The 19,362-nt window shown below is 45.9% G+C and overlaps 1 protein-coding gene across 2 annotated transcripts in view; it reads right to left on the bottom strand.

Annotated features, from left to right (window-relative positions):
* The window catches only part of GAS7 (growth arrest specific 7), a 223,727-nt gene that overhangs the window by 70,721 nt on the left and 133,644 nt on the right, over positions 1 to 19,362 (bottom strand). The window lies entirely within an intron of this gene.

Raw genomic sequence — 19,362 nt, 5'->3', positions numbered from 1 at the left:
ACCCAGAAGTGGGCATTTTAACAAGGAGTCTCAGTGATTAACCAGATGTGGGAAAAACTGGTAGAGTCCACAGTAAGACATCACGGGAACCAGCCACAGACAGGGAGCTGCCTGGGTGAGACAAACCCAGGGGATCAGGATCAGGCAAGACACGAAGCAAGATACATGGTAGCAATGTGGGGTAATCTAAGGAACCCCCAAAATGTCCATCATCTCCACCCCAACCTTCCAAAACGATCAGGTTCACATCTGTCCCCAGAGATCCAAGGCTTTGACATGAGGCTTGGTTATCTATGTTAGTTCCCAGGAGAGACTTATCATCCCAAACCCTTTAGCATAACTGAGTCCCTAGAGCTTTCCTAGAACAGGAGAGGATGCAGAGGAGAGAGGAGAAGGCACTGTAGTGAAGGAAGCTGAGAGGGAAAGGCACCACGGAGAAGGTTCCAGTGAGTGGACTCAGGCGGCAGAGGCACTCCAGCAGGGCCTGGTCTTCTTCACAAAGCCTTATCTTACGCCCCAGAGGGCAGAGTCCTGAGTCAAGACAAGAAAGAAGGTTTTATGCAATCCTGTCCCCAGGTGCTTGGCATGGACAGAGCTGAGAGATCAGGGCCAGCAGGATAATGTCACCTTGGCTGGGACCTGGGGAAAGTCCAGGTGACCTCATGGTCCTGTGTGCTCCCTGTCAACATCATTCAGACTTTGAGCACTACCTATGAACAGGTGCCAGGCCTGTGGAGGGGCTCCAGAGCTCACAGCTTCATCCCTGCCCTCAGGGAGTTGACAGACCGGCTGGGGAACAGGGATGACCTCTTCCTTCCTCAGCTGTAAAACCTGCTTTCAAATCCATTCCTCCCACCAGATGTACTCTGAGGGCAGGGACTGTGTCAAACAAAGGTAGCCCTGTCTCCCTTCACAGAGTACAGCAGGCACTCAGGAAGTGCTGGAGGAATGAATGAAGACCCAGCTCAGAGCAGCTGTCAGAACTAAGTTCAGTTACAAGGCCAATGGCCGATTTTAAAAATGAGGGTGTGTGAGTGTGTGTGAGTGTGTGTGTGTGTGTGTCTGTGTCTGTGTGTGGATAAAAACACAGATACACAGACGGCCAGAAAAACGAAGAAGGACCAGGGAGAGCAGGCAGAGCACTTATTCCCTTCACAACGTGTGAAGTACAATCAGGCAAGCAGCCCAATCTAAAAAGAACAAAGAACATATACAGGTGATTCACAGAAACAATTTCACATGACCATTAAAGAGGAAAAGATGCTCATTCTCTCTCAAAATTGGAGAAATAGAAACTAAGACGACAACAAGACTATTTTTCCGCCCACTGGATCTTTCCTTTTTCAAGACTGATACTGAGTTAGCAGGGATCTGGATAAACAGGTTGGGAAAGTCTCTCTTCATAAGGCAGGGTGCCGACAGCTATCAAGATCCCAAATGCATGTACCCTCTGACCTAACAACAGTTCTAGGTGTGCAATGACTTAAGTATAAAGATACGTTTGGGGGCATCTTTTATTAGAGGAAAAAAACATCCTGAGACATGTCAATGGCCACCCCTAGGGGACCGATGACGCTGTGTTGACAGGACGGCATTCTGTGCAGCTGTTCCAGGGAATGTGGTGGACCTGGGAGTGCGGATGCGCAGGGCATCTCCAAAACACACAAGTGACAAGTGTGCAAGAGGGTCTCAGATGCATTTATAAAAGGGCATAAAATGCATATGCACGGAAAACTGCTGAAGGAATACACAAGAAACATTTGATGTTGAGTAATTCTTAAAAATGAAACCAAAGTAAGAAGATTATATTTTTACAGTATACCCCATTTGAATGTTTTACCAAGTACCTGAGAATGTCCCATGAAAGAGAGACAAACTGTGCAGGGTTAGTGAAAGAATAAAAAGAAAGACTGATAGAAACAGATCCAGCAGACTAGTTTAGTATCATGGTGAAGAGGTACTTTTCAGGGCAATGGTGAAGGCTGAATCAGTCAATAAATGCTGTTAGAACGGCAGGCCAACGATTTCAAAAATATTAAGGTAGATCCATTTCTCACACGTTTTCTGAAATTAAATTCCATCTGGATTAAAAATTTTAAGGGGGAAAAAAACAGTCCATGAGAGTGCTAGAAGAAAATATCAGCCTCTTTTGCTGGGAAAGGGCTTTTTTAAGTGTGACCTCAAAAGGAAGAAATCATAAAAGGTAAAGATTGGCTAAACTTGCTACAAAACTAGAGTTTAGGAAAGTCACAATCAGAATTATAAAACATCATTAAAAAATTGGAACTATTTGCTACACATGATCAAGACTCTTCTCTAAGAACCGTTCATCCCCGGAGTGCTTCCTGTGCAGACCCACACACCAGGGGCGTGTCTACTTGGCCACTGCTGTTTGGAGCAAGGAGCATTATATAGAACAGGACTTGGGTGGGTATCTTCCACCATCAGCGGCCATTTTCTGCTAAACGGCTGCTCAAGACAAAAGGCAAGTCTGCAGAGAAAAATACATATGGAGCAAACCCAGAGAAAGAAGAGGAAGTAACACATCACAAGGTCCCAGAGACAGGACAAACAATCCAGCACCTGATTTTCCAGCCCTTCAGCTGGAGCTTCTATGAGATGCCCCATATCCTTCTAATCTACGTCCGTTTTTTGTAAGCTAGTTTGGGTGGGCTTCTATTCCTGTCCAAGACAGTCCCTGCCCACGGACATTCACCACACTGCATTGTCCTGTAAATGGCCAATACTTCAGGGCATTAGATCCATATCTGGAATATTTTTCTGTGACCATGGTGAATTGTGGCTTCTTAACATGCCCAAGTAAGACTTCCATAATCTCTCCATGGAAAAATCACACCACTCAACTATTCAGAAACTTCTCTTCCCACGAGGTGGTATTTTCCACTCATACATCACCTTTTTGCTTTGTTTTCTGAGAAACTTGGCATTTATGAACTTCAATCGCTCTGCATTGCTAATCCATATTTAGAAAACTTTCCAGTAAAAGGTGTGACTTTACGTTTATAAATAATGCTTGAAATCACTGAGAGTGTTGCTGTTCACAAGCCGGAGGAAACTGTCAGGAAGAGCTAAGGTTATTTTGGGAACTAGCAATAAGCAATAATCTCTCTGAGGTGCAGCCACAAATGCAATTCCAAGCCTGCTGGATCCCCGAGGAAGACCACCCAGCCCCTGAATCACCAAGGACCCCCATAGCTCCTTCAGGTGCGTGCACAGGAGAAACCCTTATCATGAACCAACACTGCAAAACATATACAGAAACTCTGGGCAAAATAAGCTCTTCTCAAACATCAAGAAAGGGCATTCAGGATAGAGAAGAACACACAAAATTGGGAAGAAATAGGCAGCATTTTAGAGGTGAATGAAATAAGATTCCTTGGGAAATTGCATGAGCAGCTTAAAAAAAACCTCTCTGCAAAGAAGCCTGAAAACCTCATGCATTTATAGAAATGCTAGAATGCAAGGAACAGGGGCAGCCTTCAAGGTGGGCTTAAAGTGCTTCTCCAACTATAGAGCACATCAGAATCCTCTGGAGAGCTGGTTAAAACACAGACTGCAGGGCCCCACTCCCAGAGTTTCTGATTGAGGTCTAGGGTGGGACCTGAGAAACTGCATTTCTAACAAGTGCCCAGGTGATGCTGATGTTGCTGGTCCAGGAACCCCACTTGGAGAACCACAGGTCTAGAGGAAGACCAGGAAGGGCCGAGTTCTCGGCAAGAGCGCACCCTGTCCCAGGTGTTGGAGGTAGGGCCATTAAAAACTTATTTTAAAAAAAGGTACAACAATAGGTACATGAAAAGATGTTCAACATCACTAATCATCAGGGAAATGCAAATCAAAACCACTAAGATATCACCTCACGCCCGTTAGAATGGCTATAATCACCAAGACAAAAAACAACAAATGTCGGAGAGGATGTGGAGAAACAGGAACCCTCATACACAGCTGGTGGGAATGCAAACTGCAGAAAACGGTATGGAGAGTCCTTAAAAAATTAAAAATAGAAATATCCTATGATCCAGCTATCCCACTAGTGGGAATCTATCCAACGAACCTGAAATCAACCATCCAAAGAGGCTTATGCACCCCTATGTTCATTGCAGCATTATTCACTATAGCCAAGAAGTGGAAGCAACCCAGGTGTCCCTCGACTGATGATTGGATCAAGAAGATGTGGTATATATATACAATGGAATACTACTCAGCCATAACAAAAGACAAAATCGTCTCATTTGCAACAACATGGATGGACCTGGAGGGTATTATGTTAAGTGAAGTAAGCCAGAAAGAGAAAGACAAACACTAATGATCTCACTCGTATGTGGAATATAAACCAACACATGGACAGAGAAAACTGTAGTGTGGTTACCAGGGGCAATGGGGGTAGGGGGTGGGTACAAGGGGTGAAGGGAGACATGTAGATGGTGATGGACAAACAAAAATGTACAACCAAAAATTTCACAATGGTATAAACTATTAAAACATCAATTACAAAAAAAAGGTACAACAATCAAAACAACCCACAAATTACTCCTGACTTGAAAGCACCCACCGTCCACACCATTTCCTCCAGATAGGTGGTGCTGGGGAAAACCGCAGCAAATAGTCAAGTTGGCCTGAGACATCCAGAAAAAGAAAAGTGAACCCGACAGGGCAGATGCCCTGAGAGCAAAGAATAAATCCACCAGGAGCACAAACATTCAGGTTGCTGTAGAATCCCCTTGAGGGTCTCATCTCCAAATGTAAAGTCTGCTAGCTAGGAGGGTTTGGCATTGGCACACCTGGTAATAAGAATTCACTCTTCGTGCACAAGAGTTGAGTCAGCTGGGCGGGGCTGTGGTGTCCAAAAGCGCTGTGTGCTCCCCAGCACTTTCTGTTCTGCTTCCCCTGGCTTTGCTCCTGCTCTGTCCTCTCAGTACCCTTTTCTGTAGTGTCCCCTCCATCAACACACATCATTTTTATATACCAGCAGCAGAAAGCAAATGAAGTCTTTTTTCTGTAGCCGGGAGGAGGAGGAGGGAGAGGAGGGTGAGAAAGGAGAAGAAAAAGAAGAGGAGGAGGAGGAGGAGGGTCTCCTTGACTCCCAGCCCAGCACACTCCTCCTTCTGTGGCAGAGAGCACGTGGATGCTCCCATCATATAAAAAAGACTACGGCCCTTTCAGGCTCCGGTGTGCACAGCTCAGCCCTGGAACAAACCCCAAAACACAAGACCACTTCCTCAGAGGAACAGAGAATGAGACGTTATGCTGGGGAAGAGAAAGCAAGAGAGAGCATTAGAGCTCAGCTCCAGTCCTCTCCTCCACTTCAGAGAAATTATTTTTATCCTACTTATAAAAGTAATACAAGTCCGGGAAGAAAACACTGAGATACACAGAAAAGTCAAAAGAGAAAAGCCTCCCTAATCCCATCACTCGGAAAGAACCACTGTGAACACGTTCCTCCCACCCTGCACCTGAATGCAAAGACGCATCACGGGAGTGGGGGCACCCCAGCCAGCAGGAATCAGGGACAGAGAGGGGGCAGCAGGGAGCTGGGCCTGCAGGGGAAATATGGAGCTTGAAAGGGCTTTCAAACCGCCCAAACCCTCTCTTTTAGCGATGGGGGAATTGAGACTTCAGGATGCCGGACCAGCTCGGAGGAACTGACTGAAGCAGGAGAGAGCAGAGCTGGAGGTGTGAGCTCCACCCAGCCCTTTCTGGTCTATTCCAGAGCAGTCAAGAGAAGGATCAAAAGTGCCTGGAAATAGGGGATGGCCCAGTGGCATAGCGATTAAGTTCGCGGGCTCCGCTTGGGCGGCCTGCGGTTCGCAGGTTCAGATCCTGGGCGCGGTCCGACACACGGCTTGTCAAGCCGTGCTGTGGTGGTGTCCCGTATAAAGTAGAGGAAGATGGGCATGGATGTCAGCCCAGAGCCAATCTTCCTCACCAAAAAGAAAAAAAAAAGGGAGCTGGAAGTCAATTGCTGTATGTGTCTCTTTTCTGCAGGGTGTATCAAAGCTTTTCCGCATGCGTTTCTCTTGGAAATATCAGAATTGTGAGACCCAGGCAGCTCTTTTAGGCCAGAGCCCTTCCCCACATTCACGAACAGGCTGCCAGTACAAAAGGAAAGCAGGCTACCCTTCCCGCTGCTAATGCTACTCTTAGGCCAGGTGTCGGAGACGTAGGTGACAGACTGCACCTCTCCACGGCACCATCGAGGACACACACCACTTGTTTGGCTTAGCAGTGCCCAAAGAGACCACTAATGGTATGTTATGCTGGGGCGTGGGAAACGTATTGGTTTCTTGGGGCTGCCCTAACAAAATACCACAAATGAGGTGGCTTAAACAACAGAAACATATTGTGTCACAGTTGTGGAGGCCAAAAGTCTGCGATCAAGGTGTTGGCGGGGTCGGTTCCTCCTGAAGGATATGAGGGAGAATCTGTTCCAGGCCTCTCTCCTAGCTTCTGGTAGCCTCAGTCATTCCTTGGCTCACAGATGGTGTCTCCCTGTGTCTTCACATTGTCTTCCCTCTGTGTGTGTCTGTCTCTGTGTCCAAAATTCCCCTTTTTGTAAAGCCCCCACATACTGGCTCGGGGTAGACCATGCTCCAGTACGACCTCATCTTAACTTGATCATCTACAGAGACCCTATATCCAAGGTTACAGTCACAAGTACCGGGGGGTTAGGACTTCAACATCTTTTTGGTGGGACACACAGTTCAACCCATATGAGGAAGCAAAAGGCTGGCGCTGGCTGGGGACAGTGGGAGGCCAGGATAGAGATGAAGCTAACACATGGAATTGATCCGGGAGCAAGAAAGTGTGGACAAACAAGCGACAGAGGAGTCGGGGGTTCAACAGCAGAGGGTCTGGGTCTGTGGCAGGGCCCAGAGGGGCAGCAAGGAGACCGACCACCAGGGACCAGGGGACGGCTAAGCCCAACTCTAGTGCAGGTCCCAGATGGCTTCCAGGCAGAGAACATGAATACAGTCAGACTGGTTGTGAAAATAATGAAAATTTTATGTACCAGTTGCAAATTGCTTCTGCTCCAACCTCCCCACCCCAAGTGCCCCCAGTCCCCAGGACCCCCTGACACTAGGTCCCCACAATGACCACTAAAGGGTTAATGCCTGGGGTGAGGGGTCGGGTCAGGACCCCACTCCGGCATATTGTTCCCCACAGTCCCCCGCTGTGTCAGACCACTCAATTAACCTCCTCTACTCTCACTCATTGCAGGAGCTACTTCTTTTCAGGCTGAGGCTATCTTTGGCCGTGCAGATGGGCATTAATCACAGCTGGCAAGAGGGAAGGAGCTTCATTCAACAGGAATGCCCAGCGGGCCTGCTAGGTGCAATGCCCAGCTTACGATCTGTCCAAGGACGACAAGACCCTTCAGTACAGGGTCTCAGTGCCCCTCTGCAGAGCCCCGCACACTGTTCCCAGGGAGTGGCATGCAGTAAACACACGCGTCTTGCATGACTAACTTCTCACCCCGTTCTCCTCCTCCCACGCCTCTTGGATGAGCACTGCCTACTTTGGAATCCAACTCAGACTGAAATAACAAAAAAGCTGTTAGCCCACTCCAAGATCTTCCTCCAATAATCAAGATGTGATCGACGGGAAATCACGCCAGCTTTACATACGGAGGTGCATTCCCAACAGCGGTGGGTGAAGAGGATGCTGGTGTTGCGACTCCTGGTTTCACAGGATTTTAAGAGCTGGAAGGGACCTTTAGAGATCTATTCAGGCAGGAAAGAAAACTGACTCCAACCCACAAAGCAAGTCTCGTTTAGCAATCTCATCTCCACTTGAGGAAGCATTCAGTCTTTGCAAACACATAGCCATTTGCATTGTGTTCGCCCACACCACCCCTGCAAGAAGCCATCCAAGTGGATAATTAGAAATGGGCACAGAGAAGGCATTTAGCAAACACTTGTTTCTTGATAATCAATTCACATGGTCCTTGCCCACTTATTCAAATATAACCTGCAGATAACTTCCATTTTTGCTAGGAGTTCCCTTGACTCCATAGGATCTAACCCTTTAAACTGCTACACTGGTTCTGTCCAGACTGCCCTTCCCTGTGGACCCCAACTTCCTGCCCAACTTCCTGCTGCAGCCACATGCTCCACTGCCCCCCAACACACACACAGGCCTTACAGAAGCCCCAGGAGGCAACGCTTCCTGCACTCAGGTGTTGGGCGCACATAAAAGCTCCAGGAGTAATGCATAGTGTGGGATGAGTTTGAAGGTCCGTGTTGAAGCTGATGCTTCAAAACTGTTGACCAGTAAGTCATTGCTCCCTAGATCCTTTATTCTCTTGTCTTCTTTCATAATCTCCGATTTACAAGTGCATTTATGAAATATCTTCCCAACTTTGTGTCTAATGCCACTGCTACCCTGTAATACATTGTGCAAAACCATGAGGCTCTTCCTGAACACAGGTCAAACCTCCCACAAGAACTAGATGTGTAAAACGCATGCATGAAGCCGACTGAGTAAGAGAAAAATCGAGAGGAGTGGCAACCTCAGCTCTACCCAGTCGTGTTCAGGCAGGAAGGTGGGTCCGGTGTGGCCACACCTCATGATTTTCAACAAAAGACAAGTATCCACATGTTTATGAAAAACCTCCCCTTGGGGCCAGCCCGGTGGCGTAGTGGTTAAGTTCGTGTGCTCCACTTCCGCGGCCCAGGGTTCGCCGGATCGGATCCTGGGTGCAGACCTACGCACCACCTATCAAGCTATGTTGAGGTGGCGTCCCACATAGAACAACTAGAAGGATGTACAACTATTTACTGGGGCTTTGGGGAGAAAAAAGGAAAAAAAAGGAGGAAGATTGGCAACAGATGTTAGCTCAGGGCCAACCTTCCTCAAAAAAAAAACACCCAATTTTTCAACGTTGGCAATTCACTGACATTTTTAAACACTGTGTATACAGAATAAAATGCTTCTGTGGATAGCCTCTGGCCTAAAGACAATCCAGCATGTGACATCTACTATGCTTGCACCTTTTCAGGACAGCTTACCAGGATCTAGAGGTCCAGACCCCACCTTGACCGTCATGTCTCCCGCCACCACACACAGAGGTACTATGATGCCATTGCTCTAGAAATGCAGTCATTGTCATAGACCAGCACTTTTTTTTTAAAGAGTTCAAACCAAGCAAACGTCATCCCTTATGGGTACACAACTCACAGTCATCTTGTACTTTTCTTGGCCTTTAATTAATTAACATTGGTCAATCTAATGACTGGTAGAGATCCTGCCATTTAATACAGATGGATTTGCCACTGGATACAATCAGATCCCACTGGGCTCCGCAGTGTGACGGATGGTGAGGGGACAGTGACTGTATGCCGGCACACACTTCCTAACCAAAGCAGAGGTAAAAATCTCCGGAGAAGAGAAATATGAAGGAAGAAACTTGACAACTCCGCCATATCTCCAAGGCCTGAAGTGTTTCACTAGACTCTAAATTCCTTGAAGGCAAGGATGGTGTTCACTTTGTCCAGTTGTCAGAGTAGTACAAAGAATGGGAAGATGAGTATAAGCCCCAAATTCTTTGACTTAGCCTTAGCTAGAACCAAAGTGGAAATCAGAGACCATAGTTTTTTTGAAATAGCAAAAACGCTGAGATCAAAAAAAATGTTTTTGAGTTATTGACTCATAAGCTTTGAAATTATGAGACCTGCCACTACATCCTGTTATGCGGATAAGAATAAAGGCTAGAAATATACACAAGTCAGCTACTCTGACAACACTTAAGAATATAAACATTAGCCAGGTGAAGGGCCTTTCTTGGCAGGTTTATACTCATTCTCTATCTTGTCACCATCAAATTGAGTTATTTGTTTTCAAGTAGCTCCTCTATAAGGTTCTACTTTAAGAGATTCTACAATAGTTTATGGTTATATAACCTTTAACCTTGGAACTATAATGCATGTGTACTTGTTTGAAGAAAATTGCATTTTTTCACTGTATTTCTGTAAGAGAAAATTGGATTTAAATTTACTCTTCAACTTTATAATATTTGATCCATGGACTATGCCTTCATCAATCTTATTGTCCCCTTGCCAGTAAAAAATAGGTGATGACAATTAGAAAACACTTAAAAATATAAAGCAGAAATTTTTACTCTTTCCAAATGGCAGATTCTGATTCTGTAGGTCTGTGGTGTGACCCGTGTATTGGTATTGTTTAATCAACTCCCTAGGTGCTTCTGACGCCCACCAAAGTTTAGGAATCCGGCAGAAGGAATTCCCAACCAATGCATCTACGCAGCTGTTTCTGAAGGACACCAGAAAAGTCACTAACTTGCCCATGGTCACCAACATGCCTGTTTCTAATAACAATTTTATTGCGATATAATTCATATACCATAAAATTCCCTCTCTAAAAGCATACAATATAGTGGTTTTCAGTATATTCACAGACTAGTGCAACCATCACCACTATCTGATTACAGAACATTTTCATCACCTCAAAAAGAAACCCCAGGGCCAGCCATGGTGGCCTAGTGGTTAAGTTCGGTGTGCTCTGGTTTGGTTCCTGGCACGGACCTACACCACTTGTCTGTCAGTGGCCATGCTATGGTGGCGGCTCAAGTACAAAAAGAGGAACATTGGCAACAGATGTTAGCTCAGGGTGAATCTTCCTCAGCAAAACAAGAAACCATGTACCCATTAGCAGTCACTCCCATTCACCCCTCCACCCAGTCCCTGGGTGGAGACACAGAATCTCCTTTCTGTGTCTATGGATTTGCCTATTCCAGGCACTTCATATAAAGGAGGAATCATACAATATGTGGCTTTTTGTGTCTGGCTTCTTTCACTTACATGATGTTTTCAAGGCTTATCCATGGCGTAATGTGTAACCATTAGTACTTCATTCATTTTTATGACTGAATAATATCCCATTGTAGCGATACACCCCATTTTATTTATCCTTTCATCAGCTGATGGACATTTGGGTTGTTTCTGGCCATTACGAATAATGTCACTATGAACATTCATGTACAGGTTTCTGTGTAGATGTATGTTTTCAGTTCTCTTGGGTATATCTCTAGAAGTGGAATTGTTGGGTCATATTACACGCGCTCCTTTTGGTTTCATTTCCATATGTGAATCATTTGCTGCTCATCAGTGACTCCACCTAACAGCCAGTGAGGAAAGTTCTTCCACTATTTACCAATAAGCAGTCTTTTTCAAAGTAACTCAAATTCCTAAAATACAGCAAACAATAAAATCCTTTTTGTCTCCTTTGTCTTTCGACTTTCATGATAAGTCTTCAACTTACTGGCAGTGTGAATGACTCACTAACCCAACCGGCATCTGCCAAAATTCCAAGAGATACTGGTCTTAAAAACTGGTGAGAAACAAGGGATGTGTTGTGCACGTAAGTATTACCTTAACATTACAAATTAAAATGGATTCTCTGTAAGAAAAAACAAAACCCACACAGAAATAGATTAGTAGAAAGCTTTAAGGTCTAACAGCCTTCCACTAAGAGTCCACTAAAGAAAAATAGTAAAGCCAAAATAAGAAACGTGCATGAACACACGTACACACACACATACATGGGCTAATTCAATCAACCGAACGTGCCAAACGAACGCATCTTTTTAGTCTCCCATTTGTTCAACACAGATGGACAGAAGAAAATAAAGCGATGTTTTTGGGTGTAGAAGTTTCTCAGGACAATTTTTACTAACAGGGAATTATCAGGGCTGTTCTATATGGGGAGTTAGAAAAGCATCCAATTATTTGTAACAAAGAAAAGCTCAAAGAATGTTTTTAAAAGTGTTCTGGAAAACTTACCCAGAAACTCATGTTAGCTCCTGGTGTAATAAAGTTAAGTGGAAATCTACTCATTTAAAGAAAAATTAAAACAAGAAATCAAGAAAACTACCGACTATTTGGTAAATGAAACCAAAAGCTCAAATCCTGGTTTAATCCTCCAAGCTTCACTTACAAACATAATAAAACACTTATACATATGGATTCTTTGTCAAAAGAGCTTAAAAACAATTCCCATCTCTCCTGGGTTTCAACTGAAGCTCTAACAAGACAGTTACATTTCCCTTAAAAATAAACATTATGTCACAGGGCTGGTCTGGTTGCGTAGTGGTTAGGTTTTCATGCTCCACTTTGGCAGCCTGGGGTTCACAGGTTCGAATCCCAGGCGTGGACAGATGCACCTCTCATCAAGCCAGGCTGTGGCGGCGTCCCACATACAAAATGGAGGAAGATGGGCACAGATGTTAGCTCAGGGCTAATCTTCCTCACCAAAAAAATTAAAATGTTATGTCAGATAATTTTTTCTACTAATCCATGAACTCAGGTGTCCTTACTACAAATTAAATTACCACCCTCCATGCCCATCCTCCTGAAAACTGAGGCAAAAAAACAAAGATTAGAAGACTGGGGACCCAGGCATAGGCTGGCATATGAATGGCCAGGTAACTCTGAGCAAGTCACTTTACCACATAGGGAACTCCGTTTCCTCATGTGTTAAACAAATGGGTTCTAGTTGTCAGATCAGGGATCATCAAACTTTTTCTTTCAAGAACCAGAGAGTAAATATTTTTGGCTTTGTGAGCCACATGGTCTCTACTCAACTCTGCCATGAGAGTGCAAAAGCAGCCTTAGACTACAGGCAAATAAAAGAGCACGGGTGTGTTCCAATAAAACCTGTTTACAAAAACAGGCTACAAGCTGAATTTGGCCTGTGGGCTGTACTTTGCCAACTCCTGTGTCAGATGATTTGGAAGGTTCCCCCTAGGATGAGTGAAGTCACTGGCCACTGAAACCCTATGAACAATCACGTCATCAAGGTCCGACACTGGAGAGAGATGTGCACCACAGCACTCAGTTCTATAGTGTCTCTGCATCAGGACACAGACGCTGGGCTCTTCCTCATGTTCCCATCAACGGCCTCCCTCTATTTGGGTTGATTCCTCACCCATGCTCCACTGACCATCCACCTTGGATGAAGCATCACTACGTGGGATGGAATCAGGCTTTCTTAGAGGATGCTGAGGATCAGATGATACAACCCAAACTGTGGGGAAATAGCTCTCTAAGGGGAGAAGCCTGACCAGTGGGAAACAGGAGAGGAGAGGGAGGTGAGCAGACAAAACACCTCTGCTCTCCCATGGACTACTCAAAGGTATGGCTCCTCTTTGCAACCCTTCCAGATAAGTGAACACAACTGCTTAGCGACCTGCTGGGCCTCTTTGCAGTTCTCTGTCAACACCAGCCAACATCATGTGGCACCTTCCTTTGCCTCCCTTCCCCCTCTCACTCACTCTCACTGTTCTGGGCTTATACCTCCTAAATAAGTGGTTAACACTTAATCCTTGCCTCAGGCTCTGCTTTCTAAAGAAACAAGGCTAAGGCATTCTCTCAAATGATCCTCTTTCTTTAGAAATGAAAAACATAGATACAATAAATGAAAGTACTAAAGTGTACAAAGATTAATACATAAGAGGTAAAATACTGACATATATTAAACAAAACTAATCTTGGCCTTCATTATTGGCTTGAAATACCCCTTCAATGTCCAAATGGTAAAATACATCCTAAACAATATCTAAAAAGTCAGCATATCTTCAAAGAGAGGACCTGAATACCTATGGCCATACACTGCTAAGTGATAAATGTGCCTATCTGTCCTTCCAATTATAAATGGAACAAACAACATTGTGTGATATCTCTTGAAATGCAATTCTCTGCTGTACAAATAAGAGGTTCCCCCTTACAGTAGCTCAGGTCCCTGGATGGGATCAGCTATTGCTAATAGCTCACTATCCAGGAACTAAACACAGCCCCAATTTTTGGCAATAGAGTCAACTTTTGGTGGGAATGGAGCACTTTCTGAGACCGTGTAGCACAAGCAATTTCCTGACACCAGAACCCCTGGGGTTCCTGCAGCTGAGCTCAGGGCCACCTTGCATGAGGAAATGCTGTGGAGAGACATCAACCGTGGGACCTAAGGGGAGATGGGGACTTCCTCAAGTCTCATAAAGCATGCTTTAATGGCCTTGTGCCGTTCATATGAGAGGACCAGCATTACTGCGTTAACTGACCCACTGGAACTTCCCGTTAGCCATCTGGCCCAACAGCATTTATTAAATAATCTGTACTTCCCCCAATGATTTAAAATATTACCCTACCATAAATCTTTTTTTTTTTTTTTTGAGGAAGACTAGCCCTGAGCTAACATCTGATGCCAATCCTCCTCTTTTCGTTGAGGAAGACTGGCCCTGGGCTAACATCCATGCCCATCTTCCTCTACTTTACATGGGACGCCACCACAGCATAGCTTGACAAGCAGTGCGTTGGTCTGCGCCCGGGATCTGAACCTGCGAACCCCGGACTGCCAAAGCGGAACACGCGCACTTAACCGTTACGCCACTGGGCCGGCCCCTACCATAAATCTGATCTATTTCTTGGTCTGTCTCTGACTGCCCTTTCTTGACAATCTTTTCTTCCTTGCCTTTCATGGCTTTACCTTCTCCTGGATTCCTCAAATCTCTGACAATTCTTTCAAAGCCTTTGCCCCTCCCTTAAACTCTATTTGCAAGGCTCTCTCCTATCACTTCATTTCTCTGCTGATGAAATGCAAATTCTGGGCCATGGGCCACCTGGGGTTGTGAAGGTCAGTCACTGCACAATGGCGCCAGGCCAAGGGGGCAAGCAGGGGCGAAATCCATTCTGCTCTCTGCTTACCAAGCTGTACACCCACATGGCTCCCCAGATTCCCATCTCTAGCCCAGATGTCCCCAGAGTCACAGACCCACCCATCCAAACACATGCCGGCCATCTTGCCCTGAATGCCCCCCAAGGAACCATACGCTTGACATGGATTCATCTTCTTTCTTCTAAACCCATTCCTCCTTGGTGTCCCCTATTCTCACAGCATGGCTCCAGCACACCAGGCAGAAATCTTGGAGGAATCCGAGCATTCTTCCTTCCCTGACCTGCCACCCCCTGTCTGACAGACTCTACCTCCTCCTCTGCAGCCACAGCTGTCGACGTGGTGTTGACCTCATTACTTCTCTTCTCATTTGGTCTGCCGGGCTCTATGCTCACCGTCCTTAAATCCTTCACTCCGCTGCACAAGCAATCTTGTCACAATCTTCTGATCATGTCATGCCACTGCTTTGAATCCTTCCAGAGCTTCCCACTGTCCCCAGGGCAAAGTGCCAACTCCTGAAAATGCCTCCTGGGCTCTTTTATGTGGGGCTCAGACTCCCAACCCCTCTCTCACCTCTTGGTTCCTTACAGTGCCAAACACACCAGCTGTTCTCTTGCTGTCTTGCCTTTGTTCATGCTGGGACTCAGCGTGGAATCCCCCAATCAAGGGCCCATCCTCGCAGTCTTGTTTGATACCCAGATAAAGTTGACAACTCCCTTCCTTGAGCCCCCAGGTTTCCATGCTAACATCTACAATGCTAATTGGTTTCTAGGTTTCTCTGTCTCCAGTAGAACTGCCATCTTGGAAGGAAGAGACAGCCTCTCCTTTGACTTTGTGCTCATTTTGGCCAGCACTGTGACAATCCTCATCCACAAAACCCTAAATGGATTTGAAAATAAGCAGATTAGGCTGCACAAGGTAATACAAATGTAAATTGGTCTTTAAACCAGTTATATTTGTATGTGGTGTAAAAACGGGGACAGAACACCTATTGTGCCCAAACCCTTTGTGAAAGAGGCAATTGGGGATCAAGGGAGACTAGAAGTATCTGGAAGAAAGGCAGCCAGATGAGAAGAGGAGAGGACTGGCCTGTGGCAGCTGAGAGCAGGGGCTCTGCTTCCTGGGCAGCAGTGCAGGCTCCGGCCGGAGTCATAGGCTCCCGGGAGAGACCCAAGAGTTGGGGCAGAAAGGCAGACGCAGCTGGCCCACCAGGAGGAGAGACAAACCCAAATGCCTCCAGGAGTCAGGGGTCAGATAAAAGCCAGTGCGAGAACAGCTAGCAGCTAGTCTAATAGGTACTTTCCTGCAGAAAGGCAGTCAGATTCAAAAATCTGAACAGCAGCTCAGCAGCCAAACAAAACTGGTCTAAGAAAGGATTCAGGAGGAGAATCAGAAAGACAGCCAGGCTTCCCATTCCCTCAGACTAAGGAACAAAATCCTTAACGTGATGCTCCGGGTCTGCACGATCCCTCCAAACATGACAACTATGCTGTCAGGAAGGCATTTCCCATCGGTAACCCCTTCCTCAATCTTCCCATTTCAGTGGAAGGGTACCTCCTCCTCCGGGGAGCCTCCCCTGAACTCCCAGGGTCTCTCTGGGACATGCTCTCAAAACACCCTGGATGACTCCTTCATGGCCATGCTCATGACTGTAATGGAATATGTATTCATTTAAAGTCTGCTTCCACTATAAGAAGGTAAGTGGTTTGAGGGCAGAGATGGTTTCTTTTTTCTTATTATATCCCCAGCATCCAACAGTCAGCCTGGGACATATCTGAGGCCCCAAAAATGTTTGTCGAATGAATGAGTCAATCAAACGGATGAAGAATGAATAAAACCAGCACGTGTCTAGAATGCAAGACCAAGGAGCCGGGATTACCCTGAGTGTAACAGAGAAGGAGGGGAAGTGAAAGTTGGGCCAGTCCCTCTAGAGAAGAGAGAGAGCCCAGAGCAAGGGGTGGCAGCCAGAATGGCTGCTAGCCCACCCCAGCCCACCCCAACATCATACGGCCTGTGAACTCCTGAACTAAGATCAATGTTTACATTTTTTTTTTTGTGAGGAAGATTAGCCCTGAGCTAACATCTGTTGCCAATCCTCCTCTTTTTGCTGAGGAAGACTGGTCCTGGGCTATCATCCTTGCCCATCTTCTTCTACTTTATATGGGACGCTGCCACAGCACAGCTTGATAAGCAGTGCATAGGTCCACGCCCAGGATCCAAACCTGTAAGCCCCAGGTTGCTGAAGCAGAGAGTGTGAGCTTAACCCCTACCCCACCGGGCCGGCCCCTGAATTTTACATTTTTTAAATGGTTGGAAAAGAATTAAAAGAAGGAGAATATTTCATGACACGGAAAAGTTATTTGAAATTTACATGTCAGTGTCCATGAATAAAGTTTTATTGCAACATAGCCACACTCATTGGTTTACATATCATCTATGGCTGCTTTCATACTCCACTGGTAGAGTTGAGCAGCTGTGACAGGGACCATATGAGCCTCAAAGCCTAAAATATTTACTACTTGGCCATTTACAGAAAAAGCGTGCCAACCACTGGCCAAGAGTCTCTTGGGATCACTATATCCCAGGACCCACAAGAAAGTCCCGACCCAGGAGCATATGCTAAAGTCTGGGCCTCAGAAAAAAGCTGCCAGACGCTGTTACTGGAAAATGGGATTTAAATACCCCCTTAATGAAGAGGGGGCTAGTTAAATTAATGGTGGCATACACTCGCAATGGACTGTTACACAGCTACGTTACAAAATGAGTTAGACTGAAATGTACAGCGTAGAAAGACGACCACAATACACTGCCCAGGCAATTTATAGAACAAGGATAGTATTTTCCAATTTATTAAAAAGAATAACCACACACACGTTTAGAAAGTGAGAGAATACGAACATCTGGAAGGATATACATGATAAATAGCTCTAGGGAATGGGACCAAGGATTTTTACTTTCTCTTTTCATTCATTCATTCATTCATTCATTCATTCATTTATTTATTTATGGTGAGGAAGATTGGCCCTGAGCTAACATCTGTTGCCAATCTTCCTCTTTTTTTGCTGAGGAAGACTGACTCTGAGCTAATATCTGTGCCCATCTTCCTCCACTTTGTATGTGGGATGCCACCGCAGCACGGCTCGATGAGCGGTGTGTTGGTCCGCACCTGGGATCCAAACCTGACAACCCTGAGCCGCTGAAGCGGAGCATGCGAACTCAACCACTATGCCCCTGGGCCAGCCCTACTTTTTATTTTAAACACTTGTACTCCCTGAATTTTTTTTTTCAACCAAGAATATACTTTTCTCTAATTTTAAAAAAGAATAAACAAAAATGCTGATTTTAGAAAGCTACTTTTACCCTCATGTGCCTTTGCAAAAGACTGTCTAGTTCAGGACATGAATGGATCCGAATTCTTGCTGATCTCAGGATCATATGGTCCGATTTCTGCATTTTACAGATGGGGAGCTGCACATAAACACACTCCCCGCTGAAACTTCAAAGTCTGATAACAGTGCAAAGCTGCTCATGTGTTTGTTTTGAGGAAGCTTAAGATTAGAACAGTCAGAAATAGTCCTACTTCCCTTTTCCTAGAAACCCCGGTTACCTCTTCAACTGGAACACCCGCCTCGAGCCCGCAGAAGGCCAGGTTGCCAGGGGATATGAACAAACTCAGAGTGGCAGCTGTTAGCTGCTTTCTCTGTTGCTCCCTCTAAACACAGCTGGCTCTCCCGTCACCAGGACCCCTCCGAGTGCAGGCTCATAATCATCAGCCATCTTAATGGTCCTGCTGGGTGGGAAGAGGCGGCCATGAGTCAGGTGGGCACAGACGAGGGAAGTGAGAAGCCAACGCTGAGCCAACAGATGGATTTGGGTAGAATCTCACATTCCGCCTTGACACACACACCTATGATTGCTATCAAATCTGACTTTCCATGTTTCCATTCTCTCCATTCTCTCATGGCAATTTCCTTGGGGAGTCATGGAGGTTTTGCTCCACCCTGCCCTGCCCTGCCCAAGACCACGGCCTGCAGTACTGCTCTGCTCACCTTATTCTAGAACCTGCCACTCCTCCTCTGCAAACTTTCTCCTACCTTCCCGCAGGTCACCCTACAACCTACACCCTGGATCCCAGAGTCATTGTAAAGGCCCAGGAAGCCCATAATAATTGAGGGCATGGAGGTGCAATCCTAATTCAACTCAGAAATGCATATGGAACCTGTGTCATCTGTTAGAATAAATAATCCATAAGCAGCCCCAGCATTTCCCAAAGAACAATCCAAAAAACGCCAGCCAGTGAGATCTTTCAGGGAAGAGAAAGAGATGTGGTGGTGAAATTCGGAAAACCTCACACTGGCAACGCCTGTCTGGGAGCTTCTGTAACATGAGCACATTCAAAATTCCAAGAAATCATGCAGGAGCTAAACCTGTTCAACTCGATTTAAACCAGCTGTTGACCAGAAAACCTTCTGAGATCTCGATTTGGAAAACACCGTTCTACACCATGAGGCTGGGTTCAACAACGATGTGAAGGGTGGTGGTGAGGTTCCAGGGATGCCCCCAACCTTGAAGGGCAGCCTTCCCAAACCAGGCTCGGACTCCCACCTCCCAGACCCACCCAGTGGGGAAAGCAGCCTCTGAGGTTGATTTCTGAAGAAAAAG

This window comes from Ceratotherium simum, chromosome 16 (assembly GCF_057802395.1).
Source record: "Ceratotherium simum simum isolate JZ-2026a chromosome 16, ASM5780239v1, whole genome shotgun sequence".
NCBI classification, from domain to species: Eukaryota; Metazoa; Chordata; class Mammalia; order Perissodactyla; family Rhinocerotidae; genus Ceratotherium; species Ceratotherium simum.
The sequence above is the reverse complement of the archived record's forward strand: the minus strand, read 5'-3'. Positions and strand labels throughout refer to the sequence as shown.